Source organism: Schistocerca cancellata, chromosome 2 (genome assembly GCF_023864275.1).
Source record: "Schistocerca cancellata isolate TAMUIC-IGC-003103 chromosome 2, iqSchCanc2.1, whole genome shotgun sequence".
In the NCBI taxonomy this organism is placed as follows: Eukaryota; Metazoa; Arthropoda; class Insecta; order Orthoptera; family Acrididae; genus Schistocerca; species Schistocerca cancellata.
This window is the reverse complement of record NC_064627.1, coordinates 455931910-455955066: the sequence shown is the minus strand read 5'-3', so window position 1 is coordinate 455955066 and position 23157 is coordinate 455931910.

Below are 23157 nucleotides of genomic sequence, written 5' to 3'. Positions count from 1 at the left end.
TAACCGGTCACACAGCTACTAAAATTATTGCATTTTAATTAAGCCCCCATGCACAGTGTGTACTTCAATATTATGTGGTTCTATTATTCTCATTTTTATCATTATAATCTGTTTTCTAGTTTTTACGCTGACAGAAAAAAGTCACTGCACCAAAAATTAGTTAATATAGAGCAATGGAATTTCGGGAATACATGTTTCTAGTTGACAAATTTACGTGATTAACATTGGAAGATCACAGGTTGATATAAGTGTGAGATACGCCGTTGCAAATATGAAATGGAACATTACTAACCTGTTTAACCGCCAGAATGTTGAACGCAAGCGTGCAAATGTGCATACATTGTGTAGTACGGGTGCCGGGTGCCAGATGTCAGTTTCTGGGTTGGAGTTCCACTTCTGTTGGACTTCGTCATTAACACAGGGACACTTAATGCTGGTTGTGCATGACGCTGGAGTTGTCGTCCGATGAAGTCTCATGTGTGTGCGATTGGAGACCGGTCTGGTAATAGAGCACGGCAAGGCAAAGTGTCGAGACTCTGTAGACTATGCTGGGTTACAACAACCGTACGTGGGCGAGGGTTATCCTGTTGGAAAACACCCCTGGAATGCTGTTCCTGTGTGACAACACAACAGGTCGAACCACCGGACTAACTTACAAATTTGCACTCAGGGTGCGTGGGATACCCACGAGAGTGCTCCTGTTGTCGTACGAAACCGCACCCCAGACGATAATTCCAAGTGTAGGTGAAGCATGTCCAGCACGCAGACAGGATGGTCGTAGGCCCTCAGTTGGCCTCCTCGTAACCAACACACGGCCATCACTGGACCGAGGCTACATTGCCTAACCACATCATGTATTTGTTAAAGAACGTGTCAGAATTTTCATTTGAACAACTGGATCAGGTCGAGCATGTATTGTGGTTAACTGTCTGTCTCAAACGTCATGCCGATGCTTTTAAGGTATCTCATACCATTTTCCTTACTTTGTTCTTCCCGATATTCCATGGCTCCTTAGGTGATATTTTGATTGTTGCTATTCAGAGTCGAGGTAATTTGACTGATTTGAGATGGCGTATTCTCAAAGAGAAATTGTTGCCTGTGCGTGCAATGAATTTTAAAGGACACATTATTAGCATGACCAAGAGCCGAATGAGGCTTTGCTTCTCTTTATAGAGCATGTTCGCACCGCAAGTGCCGCCCTACAGATGACTATTGCAGAACAGCAGATTGTTTCTTTCATCTTAGAAGGGATGAGATACGAGGACGGGACACTCGGAATTTTTCCCAGTAGACCTACCACCTTTTCTGAGTTGAGTTGCTGAATGTTTTCCAGCGACCACGTATGCCCGTAATAGTTTATTACGAGACCAGTTAAAGGCACTGCTATGTTTGTAACACGAAGGTCACTGGATTGGAGCAGTTTAGGCCTGAAGATGACGTAGTGTAACGTCAAAACTGGTTGCCTAGAAGTAAACCTATACAACGGCGATTGGTACTGTTTTTATTGAACATTCAACAGCCGTAGTCCCATACTCCACCAGCAGATGGAGGTAAGTTTCCTGAATGAGAGGTCTATCGACTCTGATGTGCGATTTTTAGTCATGACTTTAGGCTGATGCTCGCTTCCCACTGTTTGATGTCATTTTGCTGAACATCACAAGAACAGTTCATCGTTCACGGCGGAGTTATATAAAGGAAACAACTCTTTCGAGCCATATTTATTACGCCCATGTGCTGCTCTAGATTTTGAGTTTTATACTTTGCACGGGTTACATGTGTATCGGTTTTTATTATTCGTGCCCAAATGCTGAGACACTTCTAATGATCAACAAGGTCGAAGTTGGTTGTGCTCTAAAGTAATAAAAGAGCTTTATGTACACAGTAGTTGTGTTTTTCCAGAATGTTTTTCATGAAATTGATTAATGTTGTTAGTGACAGCTATTATGAGACTTATACATTGTGTACGATGCAGATATTTCATTCTTCATAGATCCTGTACTGAAATTAATTTAAGTGAAATAAAAGATTTTTTACACATAATACTCTCATGGTTACCTACTGAGTGTGAGTGGATGTACTTTCATCGATGCTGCTGAAAGAGACCTAAGAGCACAACCAAAATAAAATTGAGAGAAAGAAAGAAAGAGAGAAAGAAAGAAGTCTCTTTAGAACTGATTTTGACGATGAAATCATTTCGACTTACTAGGTAATAACAAGTTCAAATGGTTCAAATGGCTCTGAGCACTATGGGACTTAACTGCTGAGGTCATCAGTCCCCTAGAACTTAGAACTACTTAAACCTAACTAACCTAAGTACATCACACACATCCATGCCCGAGGCAGGATTCTAACCTGCGACCGTAGCGTTCGAGCGGTTCCAGACTGTAGTGCCTTTAACCGCTTGGCCACCCCGGCCGGCCGGGCCAGCTAATGACAAGTGCTTAACAGGAATTGTTGCTAGAATTCCTTTAAAAAATTGAATTCTGAATAAGAGAAGAGGCGCTGCAAACTTTTCTCTATCCATTTTGAACATAAGATCGACTGTAGTATTGTTGTAAAACTTAATTTCAGATGAACACTATTTTTAAAGCTATATCTAAAATCACTGAAGAAATATGAGATTGTTAAGTACGAGTACCTTTAAAAAGGTGACTGTTTTCATCTGTAATGGAAATATATAAGTTACAGAACTCAAATAACAACCTCTTAATTTAGTTTTTCTCCTTCTTCTTGCTGTTAGGAAGGTTGTTAACCCCTGACACTTGCGGGTAAAGACACAGAATTAGTTACAGCTGCAATGACTGTTCGAGTTCCATGTTTCATGGTAGAGTCTGATACCGTAATGTACGTAGCTAGTTTTGACTGTGAAGTTCGTAACATCCCTTCCTAGATATTTTCCGCTCAAGCTTCGTTTCAACAGTATAGTTTTTGGCGATCAGGTATGGGTAAGAGATAGTTAACAGAGAGAACATGTTTCGATGCGAAATTTTTGTTGCTTAAAACGAAAATGTGTGTCGTTACTTCACGACTACTAATGTTCGTCAAATTTAGGTGGGAAAATGTTGCTTTGAAAGGATAACAATATTTAGCATTTTATTGCATTTATGGTTCCCTAAGTAATACACTTCCCAACAATTCCTAGACAAAAACGTGCTTTTATTAACGGTTAAATTTATTCCACTTTCATAATGAAGTTTGCCATTGCTGTATCGCGTTTCCGGATTAATCTATCATGCTATGACGGTCCACGGCAGCCTTTATAAATATTCAGATACTGAGACATCATGCTAGCGGATGCTAGAAGACTGGTTTCGAGCATAATAACTAGCATTTCCGCGAATAATCGAAATAGTCACTCATTATTGCCCTATCATTCCAAAATAAACTTCAAAACTAGTATTTAATCACGTGTGTAGACTATTCGTACAGTTATAGTGCGTCTCAGCTGTACGCCGCCGATCTGCACGAGGCCCGAACAACGATTCTTCGTCTCGCATTCTGGCGTATGATCGGCAGCGCTTGGGCTTTCAACGAAAATAGCAAGACGGAGCCCCTGCTGGAAAAGGCTCTGCTCCGAAGGTTCTAGAGGACTACCGATTTACTACGATACTTGGTACGATATACTTCTCGCAGCACTAAAAAGTTATCAGCTGACGCTCAAAAGCGTAGCCGACTGCTGCGTACAGATGACGTACACTGATTCCTGAACTACTGGTCTGCACGCATAAAAAGTTCTAGGTAAGCTTTCCGCGTCAAATTCGGATAAAATCCTAAGCTGCCGACGACTGCTTCCATCGTCGTCAGGGGCTAAATCTGACTTTCGTGTAACTGGAGAGGCTTCAACTTTCACGCCCTGAGGGTTGGAACTGATTGGCCAAATTACGTCACGGAGATGGCGCATACTAGGTAGCGGCCTTTGCGTCAGTAGGTTGCGTTTGTACATGATCTTCAGTGTCCCTTTCAGTGCCACCGTTTGCATCACGTGGTAAACTACCACACGTCTTCCCCTGTGCTTTTTCTTTGTCAAATGCACCCTTCCTTGCGCTGCTAAGTGCATAGCCAGAATTTCTATTAAAACTATTCTCACATAGCATAATTTCAACTGCTTTCTTGATCACAGAGCGCCGATTGTTCAGCACGACCCTCCACCGATCCCAACGCCTTCTCCAGAATCACCTTGACCTTTTTGCTGCATGGTGTAACCAGTGGCTCCTGAAACTCAACCCTTCCAAGACCCAGGCCGTCATCGTAGGTCGTACCACTCGCTCCTTCCGGCTCCTGGATTTCTCCCTTACTGTCTGCGCCCGTCCTGTCCGCCTTACCCCCACCCTCACCTACCTCGGCCTCACCATTGACCGTCACCTCACCTAGATCCCTCATCTCCGCTCCATCCAATCCAAAGCCCACAACCGCCTCTGACTCCTCAAACTCCTCTCTGGCCGGACATGGGGGTTGCACCCCTTTACCATCCTCCACACCTACAAATCCTTAATCCATCCCATCCTATGTTATGCCAGTCTTGCCTGGATATCTGCCCCCCCCCCCCCCCAAATTCTGTAAGTCCCTCCAGATCCTTGAGCGTCATGCACTCCGCCTCGCCTTCCGTATATGCCTCCCGTCCCCCATGCGGATCCTCTATGATCTCATTCCTTTCCCCCATCTGCTCCTATTCCTCGAACATATCCGCATCCTCTACACCTCCCGCCGTCTTGAACCCCCTCACCCCCTGGTTGCTCCTCTTTTCTCTGATCCCCGCCCCCTGCCACGTCTTCACCGTTGTGTCCTCCCTACCCTCCATCTCTACACCCTACATCTCCTTTCCCAAGGTGGCTTCCATCAACTCCCCCTCCCGGATGATGCCCTCTCTCCCTCCATTTATCCCTCATATCAACTCTGATCCTCACTCCCCCTCCTTTCCTCTGTCCTTTTCCCGGCTCCCTCTCCCCCCCCCCCTTCCGTCCTCTTTCTTCCCCACCTCCCCTCTCTTTGCCCCCTTCTCTCCCCCGAGTCCTTTTACAATTCCCTCCTCTGCCTCCTCTCATTCCCTCTCGTGTCTGCCCTTCTCCCCCTTTATTAGTCCTCTTCCTCCTTGGTTCCCCCCTTTTCGTTTTTTCCTCTCCTCCCTCCTTGTTTTTCCCCCTTCTCCAGGTTCCCCCCCCCCCTCTGCCTTTGGATCGGGAGTGCCATATTTGTGCCGCCATTTTCGTGCAGTGTTTTACTGTGTGTTTTTCCAGTGAGTGTTCCGTGTTGTGTCTTTTGGGAGGTGTAGCGAACAGGCATCATACTGTCGCTGGGTGTGAATTTTTTTATCTCTTGCGAACAGAAACCAGACTGTCGCCATGTTTTTTAATTGTGTGTCTACTATGTTACTTGTCTGATTCCTGTGTATTTTATCAACATTGCCAGCCCCTTTTGCTTTCTGTTTTAACTTTCCGCATTTTTACGCCATTTTACACTTTAAATCACCATTTTATCGCCTGTTTTTTCTTGTTTCTTTCTTCTTCCTTTTTTTAAAAAAAAGTCTGTAGGCTGTAGAGCAGCGTAGTAAGCTGCTTTATTGAAAATCAATAAAGAAAAAAAAAAAGTTCAGCACGTGGACTAACTTTCGACCGGCAGCTGACGTGTTCACCGCATCTACTTGTCATCCAACAGAAACCTCACAATAGACCAAAACTACTAACTGACCGACCATGGGGACTCCACCCCTCCACTACCCTTCGCACGTACGAATCCCTAATTCATCCCATCCTTTGCTATGCGAATGTTGCATGGATATTCGCTCCTCCCAAGTTCCACAAGTCCCTCCAGACCCTCGAATGTCGTGCACTCTGCCTCGCTTTTCACATCGGTTTACCTTCCCCCACGAGGGTCTTCTACCATCTCATCACGTTCCTGCCTCTCATCAATCACACTGAACACTTGCGAACATTCTACACCGTCTGCAAACTCGACTCCAATAATACTATGGTTTCCCCTCTCCTTTCTAATTGTCGTGCGCTGCCGGCCAACCCCACACTTACACATCCTCTACGCGCTCTCCCAAAAAAACTTCAACTATCTTCCCCTCCCAGATCATGAGTTCCACCTCGACATTTACAGCTCCTACCATCTACACCCCACGCAAACCGCCTTATCAGGGCTTCCTCTCCCTGCACTCCCCACATATCCTTAGCCCCTTTTCTCTTTTTTGCCTTACTTACCCCATCTCCCTCTTCCACCAAAAATAAATGTCACTAATTCCCCCCTCTGCACCACCCCTCTTCTGTCCCAACAGCCACTCCTACCCCGTCGCTGCAATGCACCTGTCCATCTTTACACCAGCGCATTCCTTCCCTCTCCACCTGCCAACGTTTTCCCTATCCTGTAGCAGGTTCTTCCGACAGGAAAGTGCTTCTTTTGTGTATCACTGTTTCGGCAACATGTTTTAAATGAGCGCTTATTGTATTTCATTTTACCCTTTATTATTACTGTTTTTAACTAGCAGTGAAAGAAGTCACCCAGCGTATATCTCAACACGTCCGTTTTATTACTCACCTTTAAAAAGTTTTATATCCAGTGTATATAGATCTCCGCTATCTGTTTCTTGTTTTTTGACCTACGTTAGTATTTTACTGTCCATTGGCTGAAGGGCGGTTTGCCTGTACCGCTCACAACCAACCACCCTCCCCTCCCCCCATACGGGGCATGGGGGGGGGGGGGGATGAAATAACAAAAAAGAAAAAAAGGAAGTTCGGCACGTGAGCAAGAGCTTCCGTTTATTCAGAGACGATCGTATGTTTATTTACCAGGCTGTGCTTGACCAAAGCCGATTTTTAGAAATTTTCTGTATTACGGTGCTCAACACAACAATCGGCAACAGTCCATGTAACAGCTGTCATACTCGCAACGAAAACTTTAAATCTGTGGTGCCTTCAGACCGAAATAATATTTAAACTGTTCGCCACATTTCTTTAATTTTTCTGAATCGCTGGAAGAGTGGTTTGATTCCATGCTTGTTTAGTCTCTGACGATCATGATGGACTCTGTTACTGAAAACTTGAGATTTTAACCCAATATGACGCGACAAGGTTACCGACAACATTTTACCAAGGGACTCGGTGGCGAAAGACTTCGTAGTCTTAGTGATTTGGCTGTAGTTGTTTTGATCAGTATTTAAACTTTTTTCTCAACAACTTTATATATCCAGAATGAGATTTTCACACTGCAGCGGAGTGTGCGCTGATATGAAACTTCCTGGCAGATTAAAACTGTGTGCTGGACCGAGACTCGAACTCGGGGACCTTTGCCTTTCGCGGGCAAGTGCTCTACCGTCTGAGCCACCCAAGCACGACTCACCCTTCGTCCTCACAGCTTCACTTCTGGCAGTACCTAGTCTCCTACCTTTCAAACTTCACAGAAACTCTCCTGCGAAGGAGAGGGTTATGTCAGCACTGGGGATGTGTTGGTACAGCTGAAGTGGTTCTGGCAATTTCTCATGACATGCGTGAAATCCGGGTTCGAATCCCACTTTGGCACAAATTTTCATTTATCGCAAATAGCTGATGGTAATACACATTCATAAAATACGAATCCATTTAAAAACAAATTCAGTTGACGTATCACCCACTGATATTTACTAAGATTGCTAGTAACTGTTCAATTGGTCCAACACTGTAAAATGTATCTTTAGTTTTCTCTTAAGGTGCAACAATGATATGGACCTCCAACAGAGCTATGCTCCGATATTAATCCAATACATTATCTGACTGGTCTCCAGTCTGCGATAAGTGCAAAAATTGTCCGCGAAAGGCAAAGGTCCCGAGTTCGAGTCTCGGTCCGGCACACAGTTTTAATCTGCCAGGAAATTTCAACTTTATATATGTCTAACAAAAGAACATTCTCAAGTGTCAATAAACAATTCGCTGAAACTTGGCGGGTGTGTAGAGGGGGCAAAATAATACAATACGTGTTTTTATTTGTTTTTTTGTTTGGGCTAAAACAAACCCCGGAAGGTGCTTTGGCATATTAGTGTTGGAGGGAATATCTTCGATATGATGATACATAAAAAAATGTATCAAAGTTGATAAGAAATTAAAGTTCTTGAAGACTGTATAGCCGGCCTTTGTGGCCGTGCGGTTCTAGGCGCTTCAGTCTGGAACCGCGTGACCGCTACGGTCGCAGGTTCGAATCCTGCCTCGGGCATGGATGTGTGTGATGTCCTTAGGTTAGTTAGGTTTAAGTAGTTCTAAGTTCTAGGGGACTGATGACCACAGATGTTAAGTCCCATAGTGCTCAGAACCATTTGAACCAAGACTGTATAATCAAATTGCGTAATAATTTGAAATTTTGCAATATACTCCATTTTGGAAGTTGAAAATGTTTCTTACAACATGGGTCAAAGAGCTAAGTGCATCCATGTTTAATGAAGTTCGTTTCTGAAATACCATTTTTGAACAATAAGCTGTACACAATGTGCTGTCAGAGGGCTCGATGGCAAGGGTACATTCGTGAGATATAAACTGGTTTCGACATTGGAAGACGTTCATGAAAAGCTTTCCAGATCTAATTCTGTTGAATGTTTATGATTTCAATCTGCACATGAGAAACAATATAATCAAATGAGTTATCTGTGCCGAGATAAATTAAGATATTTAGAGGGTCACTTGCGACAATTTGTAATCCTGCTGAATTTTGTTTTATACTGTGTTCTCTGTCGTGTGTATTATGTGAAGAAATTTCGTTCATTTTATGTGCACGGCGTAAGAAAATGTTATGTTTTAAGACCTTATTTACAGATCATCATTATTGTCACGGTTTTGTATTGTAATAATGAGTTAATTATTTTCTTCAGCTAACAAAATAAACTTATGTCAAACGTTAAACTATAATAAAGTTTGTTAAACGTAAAATAACAAATAAAAACATAAACAAATAAAAGTAAAATAAATAACTAGAGTAATAACGAATGTTTGGATATTTTAATTACAGATGTTGAAAGTACTCCGACACTACAATGTGTACAGCTTATTTACAAAAACGGTATTTTAGAAACCAGTATCATTAAGCAGGGATGTATGTAGCTTGGAAGCTTCTTTAAATTGTAAGAGAGACTTTCATTTTTCAGAATTAATTAAATGGTTGTAATTAATTTGCAAACTTTCAGATTAGTCTAAAATTCTATTATCCAGTTCTCATGAACGTTACTTACGTATTAACTCTTACGTGAGAAACGTTTTTTATGTACTCGTTTGTAGGATAATACCTCCAAATCTAATATGCCAAATCACCTTCCAGGGTATGTTGTGCCTCTTGAAAACGAAATTGGGGAGAAAAAAATTACATGTTGCATTATTTTGCACCGTTTACACACCCGCCTAGATCATTTATTGACACTTGGAATTACTGTTTTAGCTATTGTTAGATATTAGAGGAAATGTACTTGCCTCCCTAGGCACTGAGAATGTGTTATCTTAATTGGTTGCTATTAAGTGGTGCGATTTGGTTTGAAGAGATAAGTTGTGTGCTGCGGTGGTGAAATAACTTCACGAGATGGCGACAGCACACAATTTCCAGCGTTAAGCATAATTCTTCGGTATTTCCACTCGAGCGGGCGTAATGCGTGGCAGCTGGCCTGGGGAAGCAGACGGCTAGTGGCGGTGGCGCTCACCACTGATACAGATAGCTTTGTCATCGGCTGCGGAACTGGCGCGCCAATTTACAGCCCTGGCCGCCAGCCAGGGCCACCTGTTGCTGGGCCGGGAGTCGCACTGCGAGTTTAGGGCGTAGACGTGGAAGGCGGCTGGGGCACGGATGTCTGGGCGCTGCGCAGAGCTGCCTGTTGAGCACTGGAAGCAGTGAGCTGCGACGAACTCACGTGTGGTCGGTAACCAAGTTATTCAGGAGCAAAGTAACGCAATACCTCATCAATCACTTCTACGAGTTACCAGAATACGTCGTCGTAAATGTATATTCCGCATATGCCTAACATTTAGCCGGCCGGTGTGGCCGTGCAGATCTAGGTGCTACAGTCTGAAACCGAGCGACCGCTACGGTCGCAGGTTCGTATCCTGCCTCGGCCATGGATGTGTGTTATGTCCTTAGGTTAGTTAGGTTTAATTAGTTCTAAGTTCTAGGCCACTGATGACCTCAGAATTTAAGTCGCATAGTGCTCAGGGCCATTTCAACCTAACATTTAAATTTGACGTCTTGACTTTCCCAGTACGATATACACAGGGTGACGTTAATATTTCAGAATGTACTAATTCACGGAATAATGTACGTAGAGAGGTGAAACTTGACACGCATGATTGAAATGATATGGGGTTTCATTGAAACCAAAAACGAATGAGAAAACCGGCCAACAGATGGCGCTGGCCGGCAACACGTCAGTGACACCGCATGAGAATCGTCAGCGTGACGGTTACGTGGTACGCCGATATGTTACAGAATCGCGGAATTCTAGCCCGGCTGCCAAACATCTGCTGGAAGGTACGACTTTTAAGCAAGATGGCGCTCCACACCCCACTGCTACACGTGTTCAAGATCTCTTCTGTATATCGTTTGGGACGATCGCGTGCTGAGCTGCTACTTCCGTCATGCTTGGCCTGCCGGTTCCCCAGATCTCAGTGTGATTATTGGTTTCGGGATCGCTAATCTATCGTGATCCTCAGACCTCATTAGTGATGCTGAAGTACAATATCCGAGTGCAATTTCTCACCACACTTACTAATATGCTGTACACTTCTGTCCACATTGTCTATCGACTGCAGGTATTGTTGATGAATGGCGGCCGACGTGCTCAGCAACTGTTACAAAGAAGATCGTCTTCGCTACAACTCAGTTGTTACGCTAATTATTGCTTTTGTGTCATGTGAAGTGCCATTTGTTGGTCATTTTGGACACTTTTCTGGTTTCAATAAAACCAGATGTTATCTCAAGCATGCCTGTCCATTCTTATCTCTCTACGTACAATATTCTGTGAAATATTGAATTTTCAAATGTTAATGAATTTTTGGGTCACCCTGTAGACAGCTGCTCCGTGTTAAATTACATGAATGCGTTGTTTGAAGTATTAAATGACAACAGTACTTGTGTAGCATCTACAGGACAAGTACCTTTCTGCTCGTAGTATACGTAACTGTACATAAAGTAATCTAGAAGTAGTGTCCATAATTGTGAGTGTCAGTAGATTAGCACTAGTCACAATTTTTTTTTTAGTATAACTTTGGCAGTTTGAAATGGTCCACATGACGAATGAGGTGATCTCAGGACGATGAAACTTTGTGGAAACAATTGTAACGACGTGCGGAACAAAAATGATTTATAAACCTTTGACAGGAACACATTTTAATTTCAACGTAAGAGGTAAATATTTGTTAACTGCGTACCATGTTTACGTTCCAGTTTAGAAACGCTGATCGATGTGGCGACAGCCTATAACTGCTGTACAAACTGTACTACTGCTGCCCGCAACAACGCTGGATCATGGAATGTTCAGCTGGCGTGACACATCTCGTGCACTGCTGGAAGGTCGCACGTTGCGTCCAGCATTCTCAGCTACGGCAACAACAACTTCAACAATTTGTGGCGCTATCCGCCATTGGTCTCTTCGTGACGTTACTAGTCAACCATCTCATTCACGGAATGTCAACGATGAGGATACCAACATAAGGACAACACAACACCTAGTGATGAGCGGGGAAAATCTCCTACGCTGACTGGAATCGAACCCTGGCCCACTCGCTTCTCAATCCGCCTCGCTACCGTGCGGACAACCCCAATTCTTTTAATACGTCGACACTCGCAAGGAGCAGCACCGCTGTAGCTGCCGTTGTCATAAAAGCGTTTTAAGAGTAAAGCCCTACTCACCTTTTGCAGACCCATGTTTACTGTATGCAGCTGTAATACACACTGATGCTTCTGTTTCGACCCTACGTCGGTACCAACCCGACATCGCCGTACCACTACCGGAGCGTAATGTGAGGTCATGACACTAATACTACTGACAACGCAAACCCTGCAGTGTACAGTCTCAACATTATTCCTATTAAGTTGTGTGCCCAAACGCTAAATAGTTTTCCGTTTACACTTGTTCAAGCTGCGACAGTTTAATTACAACTATTCTACACGTTGCATAATTTGGCAGCAGTGGTTGCTTCTAGTTATTAATGAATATCTTCACTAGTTACACGTCCCTGGATGCTCTCTTTCATTATGGGATTTACTGAACATGTGCATCAGAGATTCAATGAACTGCAGCAGTCATGGGAGGCCACAGGCACGGAAGCTAACGGCTGCCATGTTTCATTCTCTGGAGGTCAAATAACATTATTCTCTTCCAAAAGATTGTTCCGTATGCTCAGTCGTTTAAGGTAAGTCGGAATTTTTTCTGTAAGATACTGTGACTAACAGTATCGCATCTATATTCACAATATAAAAATGTTACGTAGCTAGCTTTACACCATGCTTCACAACGGAAGACAAAGAAGGACGTTTTGAAACCATCGCCTTTTGGGGTTCGGTACCTCCATCGGTAAAAACGACACACTTACACTATCACCTTGTTTATAAATTTGTTTTTCCTAGACAATAAATCAATTATAAAAGTAGCCTATCGAAAGGAGCGAAACAAGTTCGTGAAGCTTTAAATGCAGAAAGTGAAATCAGTAAATTCGTATATCGTAACCAACTAAATTCAGTGTCAGTTTGTATTCGTGAAGATTGGGCACTTAATTCTATCACTGACGTAAACTTCCGAAGACAGTTCTGTCACCGATGTAAAAAAAAAAAAAAAAAAAAGCTAACAGCCCTACCTGTTGGTTCTCTGGTATACTACGAAACTAACAGCGCCGTCCACTCGCCCCTAGGTGCATTACACCATCAGTAAGGTAAACATCCCATTATTTAAACTATAGGTGGAAGGGGAGAAAGGAAAGGGAAGGAACTGGTGATGTGAGCTGGTGAGCTGCATGGGGATTTTCTCCCGAATCGGTGACGAGCGAAAATATGCGCGGGAACGGGAATGTAACGCGGGATCTCCAGTTTGCTAGGCAGTTGCGTTAACCACTGCGCCATTTTTTTCCTTTTTAATAATAATAATTAAAAAAACCGAGAACATAGCCGACAAACCACCACCAAACTCACATGATACGTATCAACAATTATTTTTATATGGTTTTTTCGTAATTTTGTAATTTTTTGTTATTTTGTGTTTTTTATTTATTTTCATAGTTTGTAATAGAATCTAAAAGTAGAAAGAAAAGGAAACCAGATTCATTTAAAACAACAAACTAAGAAAAATTCCAATTTGATTACAAGGATTGTAGATGCTCATTTGTATCCATACTTTCTCTATACGCATTTTGCAATAGAACTGGAGCGATGCTTAGTCAATATACAAAACACAACGAACAGGGAAACCAGGAGAGGACAAACTGAAGCAAATCTGATGGGAACATACATAACAAAGGAAAACTACTATCAGAAAAATTAACCAACACCTTGCCGACGGGAAACAAGATCCAACATGTTGGCGAAGAGGTCTCTATATCGAGGCATTCGCAAGCATATCCAATAAGCAGTGATTATGTACGGCATGAAGGTCATGTGATCTTCCCCCTCGCCTTCTACAACATTACGAACGAAGTGTCCCAGCAACCACATAACGATATGTGTTTCTGACCGTGGAAAGAAGAATCCGGGTGCAATATGATGTCCGTAATGTATGCAGCCTCAGAAGATCGAGTAAGGAAGGCCAATTGTGTCCTGATCCAAGACCAGTTTGCCATACGACCTCCACAAGTATAGTGGTGTATCGTATGTGGAGACTTAAAACGAGTACATAAATCCGTGTCACTAAGCCCAATACGGAGAAGTCGCTCGTTAACTTATTTACTGCCTTATACCACGACGACGCTACGGGCATCGGCAAAATCGGGAGACTGATATTGAACCAAACTGTTGTCCAGGTTGTTTTTGGCGATTCTCTTTCAACGAGGTTCAGGCAAGGGACTGCTTCCCAACGGGTCATTAGGAATTTCATGGCAAGGGCGGGTTTCCATAAAATTTCAGCCCCTAAATAGTTCACTGCAAGTCACGAATGTGTTTTAACTTATAATTTATGCGAACAAAATCACTAGGGGATCAAGACCAGCAGGACGGACACAGAGAAATAAACGAGACTTGAATGTGTGAGTTTCTTGAGTTACTAAAACAGTACGTCGCACATGTAGCATCTGCGTCATCCTTCGTATGTCAGCCAGTCCCAAGCCCCCAAAGGAACGAGGCTCTGCGACCACCTCATACCGTAAGGGAATTATATGTCTTTTCCATAAGAAACGACCACCAGACAGTAGTTGTAGTTTCTTCGACATCATCGAGGGAAGCGGATAAACTTGGGCCACGTAGTAAGATTTGCATAAGACATATGTATCCTGTATTCGGACTTTCTGGAGCAGAGTAAGGGAACGCCTTTCATGTTCTAGTATCGCTCCCTGAATTTTTTCCGCAACAGACTTCCAGTTGAGCGCCGCCATTTTGAGTGGACAACTGTCGATGATACCGAGAGACCTACGCCGATCCACTGCAGTAGCCCATGGGCAACCGCGTTATCAAAACCTCGTAAGCAAAGAAGCTTGCATTTACCTTCATTAAGTTTTGCGCCCGAACTCCGACAAAAATCATCGATTACAGCTTTCAGTCGAAGTACGTCATCAGGACTGCGAAGTAGAACCATCACGACATCCCCATATGCACCAACAGCTATAGTCCTGCCGGAAAGCGTCCAACCCGTCAGCTGGGATGCTAGCATCCGAAGTAGGGGCACCAGAGACAACACAAAGTCATTGACAGCGGGCTTCCTTGAGGCACTCACCTACGGACATTTATTCGGACGTCAGTTGGTCATTAACAACCACCGAAACCGAAATACCTGTAAACAGATTTGAGAGCACTCGCTGTGTGTCGACAGTGAAACCAACTGCAGCCAGAATCTGAAGCAGAAAGTCGTGATTAACACGATCAAATGCCTTATAGAAGTCTAGAAATGCAAGAGAGCAAGGGACGGACGTTACGGCAGCAACAGAAATAACGTTGCGATACTCGACTATAGGGGTAAGAACTGTACGACCAGGTAAGCAGCTCTGATATTTTGCAACAATCGTTTCCATCAGAGCCGACATTCTACTACTAACTGCCCGCGCTACAGTCTTCCAATCAAAGTTTAACATACACTCCTGGAAATGGAAAAAAGAACACATTGACACCGGTGTGTCAGACCCACCATACTTACTCCGGACACTGCGAGAGGGCTGTACAAGCAATGATCACACGCACGGCACAGCGGACACACCAGGAACCGCGGAGTTGGCCGTCGAATGGCGCTAGCTGCGCAGCATTTGTGCACCGCCGCCGTCAGTGTCAGCCAGTTTGCCGTGGCATACGGAGCTCCATCGCAGTCTTTAACACTGGTAGCATGCCGCGACAGCGTGGACGTGAACCCTATGTGCAGTTGACGGACTTTGAGAGAGGGCGTATAGTGGGCATGCGGGAGGCCGGGTGGACGTACCGCCGAATTGCTCAACACGTGGGGCGTGAGGTCTCCACAGTACATCGATGTTGTCGCCAGTGGTCGGCGGAAGGTGCACGTGCCCGTCGACCTGGGACCGGACCGCAGCGTCGCACGGATGCACGCCAAGACCGTAGGATCCTACGCAGTGCCGTAGGGGACCGCACCGCCACTTCCCAGCAAATTAGGGACACTGTTGCTCGTGGGGTATCGGCGAGGACCATTCGCAACCGTCTCCATGAAGCTGGGCTACGGTCCCGCACACCGTTAGGCCGTCTTCCGCTCACGCCCCAACATCGTGCAGCCCGCCTCCAGTGGTGTCGCGACAGGCGTGAATGGAGGGACGAATGGAGACGTGTCGTCTTCAGCGATGAGAGTCGCTTCTGCCTTGGTGCCAATGATGGTCGTATGCGTGTTTGGCGCCGTGCAGCTGAGCGCCACAATCAGGACTGCATACGACCGAGGCACACAGGGCCAACACCCGGCATCATGGTGTGGGGAGCGATCTCCTACACTGGCCGTACACCACTGGTGATCGTCGAGGGGACACTGAATAGTGCACGGTACATCCAAACCGTCATCGAACCCATCGTTCTACCATTCCTAGACCGGCAAGGGAACTTGCTGTTCCAACAGGACAATGCACGTCCGCATGTATCCCGTGCCACCCAACGTGCTCTAGAAGGTGTAAGTCAACTACCCTGGCCAGCAAGATCTCCGGATCTGTCCCCCATTGAGCATGTTTGGGACTGGATGAAGCGTCGTCTCACGCGGTCTGCACGTCCAGCACGAACGCTGGTCCAACTGAGGCGCCAGGTGGAAATGGCATGGCAAGCCGTTCCACAGGACTACATCCAGCATCTCTACGATCGTCTCCATGGGAGAATAGCAGGCTGCATTGCTGCGAAAGGTGGATATACACTGTACTAGTGCCGACATTGTGCATGCTCTGTTGCCTGTGTCTATGTGCCTGTGGTTCTGTCAGTGTGATCATGTGATGTATCTGACCCCAGGAATGTGTCAATAAAGTTTCCCCTTCCTGGGACAATGAATTCACGGTGTTCTTATTTCAATTTCCAGGAGTGTAGTAAGTGGGCGAAAGCTATCAGGGGCAGCCGGTCCAGTGCTTTTCGGGATTAAAACAATTTTTCCCACTTTGAACGAGGTCGGCGCTACTATACCCTGTAACACTTCATTCAAAACGGAGGTAAAGGTAGCACCCAACAAAGGCCAAAAGCGCACGAAAAATTCCTTTGGAGGTGCATTTAAACCGGGAACTTTTGAGAAGGCGATCCCACGATAAGTTTGTAATCTTCCTCAGTCTGAAAGGCAGCTAAGAGCGTTACAATATGTTCAGATGTAATTGTCGTATCCAAAATGGTGACAAGTGGGCCATAAAAGGTTTCATTGTAATCATCGATGTCGTAGTTGTCTGCATAGTACTGGTGTAAGATACGCACTGTATTAGCTTGCGCCGTTACGAGACGTCCATCATTTGTCATGAGAGAATTAATACAAGCGCGTCGGCGGCGGGTCTGATGCCGAAGTAAATGAGAAAATGAAGTCAGTTCTTCCGTAACCAATGAACGCGGCTTCGATCGGATTTTCAAACCTTCCATTTGTATTCTCTTCAAGGTCAACAATTTTGCGTTTACACGCCTAACATCCGCAATTCGTAGAGGGGCGTGACCCGAAACAGCATAACGTTCGCGCAGGATGGAATAGTAATATTCATTAGTTCTCCGAAAGACTCGCGCTTTGGCAGCACAGAAAAGTATCAAAGTTTCCCTGAGCCTCGGTTTTGCTAGCTGCGCCCACCAGCCAAGGGTGGAAGATTATTTTCCAGTGGGCCGCGGAGTACGCTCCCACACGAGTCGCATCACGTCATCGAGAGAGGGTCAGCTAGGAGAGCGACGTTTAACATCCACGGAGGGCGAAACAATTTGACTGGTTGCCGTTTAAGATTGAGAGTTGTGGCCACAGCACAGTGATCCGTAAAGGAAGCTGGGATGTCTTCAACATTAAGAATACTATCGCTCAGGCAGTCTGATAAGTAAAACCTATCTAACCCGCTACTTGAAGTCACAGTAAAGGGGGTAAAATTAACTAACGTCGGCTATTGACATATCCAGACGTCTTTTAGGCGTAAGGAGCGGAGCGCGCGGAGCGGAGCGAATTCACGAGAGAAATTTAAATTAGGAGACTGATCTGCAGGACGTAATAGACTGTTAAAATCACCACCCAACAGAATACCCGGAGGACTCTTAGGCAACAGATAAACAGTATCCTCTTTACAAATGCGCGAATGATCTACTGCGCGACCCGTGCCAGAAGGGACATATAAAAGAACCAAGGTAAGATTAAAATGTTGACGACCTATGCCCCTGCCAGAATCCAACATTTCCACCTCGCGAAGGAATAAGGCGACCCCTGTAGAATATTCGGGTGCTACATTAAAGACTATAGTTAAACCAGGTAAGGAGAAATTACTAAATAACACCTCCTGTAAGAAAACTATGTCAGCACATGAATCATAAATGAACTGACAAAGCGAAGCCAATCACAGTTCTGATTCCAGACGATTAATGTTTAAGGAAAGGAACGTGTAGGGTTGGGTCATTGATCACAGCTGGAAAGTGATGTACGGATCCTCCGAGTAGAATTAGGTAGACAACTGAGAGTCAAGGTCCATTGAGGAATCTACAGAGGAGTCAGACATCGGGGGACCAGAACCCCCGTCATCGCAACCTCTTTTCTTAGATTTTTGATGTGCCACCGCACGGTCAGGCTGTATACTCTTTTTCTGTCGGCTACGTTGGGTGGCGGCCTTTGCAGACGGAGGTGTGTCATAGGCATAGCTTCCTCTCGCCCCATAACTAGGGTAATGTAATGCAGGTCCAGTCACTAAGGTGGAAGCGTTCTGTGGAACTAGCTATACTAGGCCACTAATTTTATTCTCCGCGGGAGTTGAAGTAGGCGGAAAATGCAGGAAACCGTCGGGAGCTGAAGACGGAGGAAAAGAAAGACATGGCATGGCCTCAGACTGTAACGGAGTGAAACGTCCCCTTAGAAAAATTTATTAATATACTGTGCTGGTAAACCCCTTACGTTATTTGATTTTTAAACAGCTGAGCAAAACTGAACGTACGCAGACATTTCGCCATTTACTTATTCTCCTACAAAAGAATGGCCCTCACTAACAATAACCTATACCTTTCATGAATTACTTACCTCACAAAAAATCTTCGTTACTCGAACTACTGCAATACAGCGAGCGCCACTACTGCCAGATAAATAAAAGATTCTAACTACTGAAGTCACTAACTACTGATAGGCATAGTTAGCAAACGAAAGATTTTGATAGAGAACAAACAATGTATTTACCTTAATAGTATTCAAAAGTCATCATATATATATATATATATATATATATATATATATATATCAGTTCATGACATCCAGTCTTACAAATTTACTGTCTCTGATGGACACACGTCCAGATCATCCGCTCTCAAAACTCCGCTATCTCTCTCCCCACTGCTGGCGGCTCACCTCCAACTGCCCAACACTACAATAGCAAATTCCAACAATGCAAACCAGCCACAGACTGCACACAGCACAGTCAGTAATTTTCATACAGAGCGCTACATCATGGCGTTACCAACATAAAAACCTAAACAGCCTACTTACAGGAAGACACTAAGGGGGGGGGGGGGGGGCGCTCCACACACAGGTAGCTCAAAAAGAGTCACTTCGCGAGCAGGAGGGATGCTTCTTCGCCACTCATCGTACCACGGACGGGTGATATCGTAGCATAGAGAGGTGGAGGAGACACAATCGATGCGCAGGAGTTGGCGCAGAAGGTTTGGTTTGGTTTGGTTGGTTTGTTTGGGGGAAGAGACCAAACGGCGAGGTCATCGGTCTCATCGGATTATGGAAGGATGGGGAAGGAAGTCGGCCGTGCCCTTTCAAAGGAACCATCCCAGCATTTGCCTGGAGCGATTTAGGGAAATCACGGAAAACCGAAATCAGGATGGCCGGACGCGGGATTGAACCGTCGTCCTCCCGAATGCGAGTCCAGCGTGCTACCACTGCCCCACATCGCTCGGTGGCGCAGAAGGCACAGCCAAATCCTCATCATCACAATCCTGAGAGCGACGTCGCTTGTTTGTCGCCGTTATAGGTTCTATGCTGGGGTAGTAGGATTCTGATCCTGTCGCGGAGGTAAAGACGGAAATTCATTGACACGATTATCAGATCTGACTGTTTGTTCATTATAATCAGAAGCAGAAGTAGATCCGACGGCGGGAGTGGAAGGAACAAGATCAGCATCCGTCAATTTGCGACACTGCACTAATGACGGCTTTAATACAAAAACCCTCCGTAGGCAATTAGACCGAACGTGTCCACTTTCATTACATAGGAAGCTGGTTCCCTCTTGACCAATATATATGACACGGACGCGGTAACCACACACTTGTAAATGTGATGGAATATTGTGTTTGACATGAATTTCCATGGAACGAATTCCACTATAACACTGTAATCTGTGTTGAGTAGATCAGCGTTCACGACGAACGTTTTTCACGTTACTATAAGGAGCCAATATGTCCTTCAGAAAGTTGTCATCAACTTCCGGCAGGAGGTTTAACACTCAAACATTGGTATATTCGACTTCAGCATCTGCGAGTTACACCGTATTAACGGAACTATCGCGATGCTTGAACGGGACTTGAGAACCATGTCGCGACAGTAATCTTTCAGCGTGAAGGAGATCCATAAATTTCACATAAAACACATACTCGTCTGCATCAAAACAAGCGGTGTGGACCTGATCAGAGTTCACATGAATTGAGTCAACAAGCCAATCGTGGTTTTCTAGTGACCCGGGCTGCTCGTGTTGCGTTGTTTTATTGAAAGTAAAGCTCACAGTACCTTTTCGAGGAATACACGTGGAAACCATGGCAGCCATAGCGGAGCGTCCGACGCCACTTCAAGCAGATGAACACAAACAGACAGTAAAGGCAGAGCGGAGGCGTTACGACTCGCTCGGCAGACAGAACAACACTAACGAGGAAAACTCCACACAAGCGACGCTGCGGCAAGTGAAATAAGAACCTTCCCGCTCGAAGCATAACTGTGCCATTCGAACACAGCGTGTATCAGAGATGCACACTATCTCAGCACGCCCAACGGCTGAGCCACATTCCAATCTAGCACCACCTATCCACAGTCCCCGTCCATGTCCGCGCTCGCTAATTGTAGAACCCCTCCTGAGACGAATAAATTATATGAGTGCGTGGTGTCTTTTCTGTTGGACATGTCCGAAAGAATCAACACCACGGTTTCATATCATGCAAACATCCGAACTGCTAAGCTAAGCAGACTCCTATAACTTACAATTACGGTTTTGTTGTTGTCAGATTTTGACAAAATAATGCCTATAAGCTGACACAAACTACGCACAAGCTATTCGCGAAAACGCCGTGAAAATTCGTCTAGTAGTTTTGGAGGTTAGCATGTTCAAAAAGGGAGACACGACCGTTTTTCGGATTTATTATTAGTAAAGATAGACACAGTCAAAAAAGCAACGATATTAATATCGTCTCATTATAATAGTAAGCCATGTGTATCAATTCATGTCCATCACACGTAAGTACACGTTCCGAATATGAACCTAGTGTACCACAGCGTTCTGCCATAGGACTGTAGATTCGTAAGTTAATCATATTCCATCTGCACTGTGAGAACGTGCTAGTTTTGGCCTTCTTGTAAATATATCTTTCCAGAAGGGAAAAACTAATGAAATAGTCCCTAATATTCAAAGAAGATAAGTTGTTCGATTTTGAAAAGACTCAGTGCATGCACTTCAGTAGTTTTCACGGAACACCAGAGGATGTACTAACACTCTATTAAAGAACTGAAATCCGACAGGTAAATAAAAACCAATTTGGGATGGCGACATTATCCAGAAAAGAGCACCATTTTCCCATGTGTTGTGGAACGTGTAGCTGCTTGCCTACAAAACACTACTCATTTTCGTTTCGGCTGCTTCACTATCAAGTGTACATTTATGGCTTTGAAATCCTCACTACTCGCAGGCATCGAATGGCCATGGCAAACTGACTGATCTTGGTGAGTGTCTTCTTTGCTTGCTCTCAAATGGCCTGGTTTCACCTGTCTCTCTCTACTTTCCCCATCATCACTGCGAACATTACACTGTGTCCCACCGCGCGTGTAGCATTTATCTGTATTAGAATAGTTGTACGTGATACACATTCACTTACAGTGAAGAACAGTGTGGGTGACAGAAGACTTTTCCAATTCGATAGATGAACAATTTCCAGGGAAATAGTGTCATTAGGTTATTTTTTTAACCGTTAAGTGTCTCTTATTTCTTGTTTCGTGCAGATATAGGTTCGCCCCTACATTAGAGTAGTCATTTGTAATTTTATAGCTTTGATGACATAGTTTTGATTAAGCAGATAATTTTTGATAATTAAAAGTACATTAGTTTAGTCTATATTACTTCTCTGAAACAGTACATACTATAGTATTTTCCACGTTTCGTCACGGTCCGCGCTGCTCCCCCCGTCGATGGTTCCAGTCCTCCCTCGGGCATGTGTGTGTGTGTGTGTGTGTGTGTGTGTGTGTGTGTGTGTGTGTCGTCCTTTGTTTGGTCCCCTAAGACATTACCACAAATTTCCAAAAAATTATAGTATTTTCAACGTGACCCAGTATGCTGTTATTAGATATCGCCATACGCGGAAGGGCGACAAGTATATTTTGCTGTCGTGAGAAAATGTCTTCCCATAAAAATTAATTATTATGCATCCGTAAATTAATTTGGATAGTGAAATGTTTATTTCTCTTCAGACATCTGATTAAAGAAAATATCTGCATGAACTTGTTGAGGATTTCGTTGCCACCTGTTGACGTCTTTCCTGTTAGTTCTGTCTTGTATTTTAGGACAGCTTTTGTTTAACACACATACACTAAAAAGCACCTGAAGATGAGACTCCAGGGCTCGAAATGCATAGTGCAGTAAATAAACACAACTTGTGACTGAAGGCGGTTTGTTCCTCATTTTACGAAAGAAAAACAGACGAAACACTGTAAAACAATAGATAAAATTAAGTTTTGTTTAATTACTTATCTTCCGTTTCATCAGCACGAGAAGACAGGCATCGCCAAAGATTCACCCTGCACTGCAAGTGTTGGAGTACCACCAGCAATGTAGGTTGATTCTTTGACAGTGCCAGTCCCTTGTGCTGGAGAAATGGCAAGCAAATATTGAATTGTTCATCGGCTGAAGATCCAGAGACAATAGCCAACAGGCAATACGCCACCATATCTGCAGACTTAACACATAAAACAATTTATGTATTCTTATTTTTTTAACATTTTACCAACAGTTTACTACACAGTATTCATTTCTTCACTGAGAGCAGCACTGAATTCCACTAACAGAGAGCCGAGTGCTGCAAAGGACACACTGTATTTAGGATGCAGAGTCGTCCTCTGCTTCTATTTGTTGAGGGAAGGAGGTTTTAGGTATAATTTAATTATTTTAATTAGTAAGAAGAAGTGAAGGTACGTATTACAAAAATAGT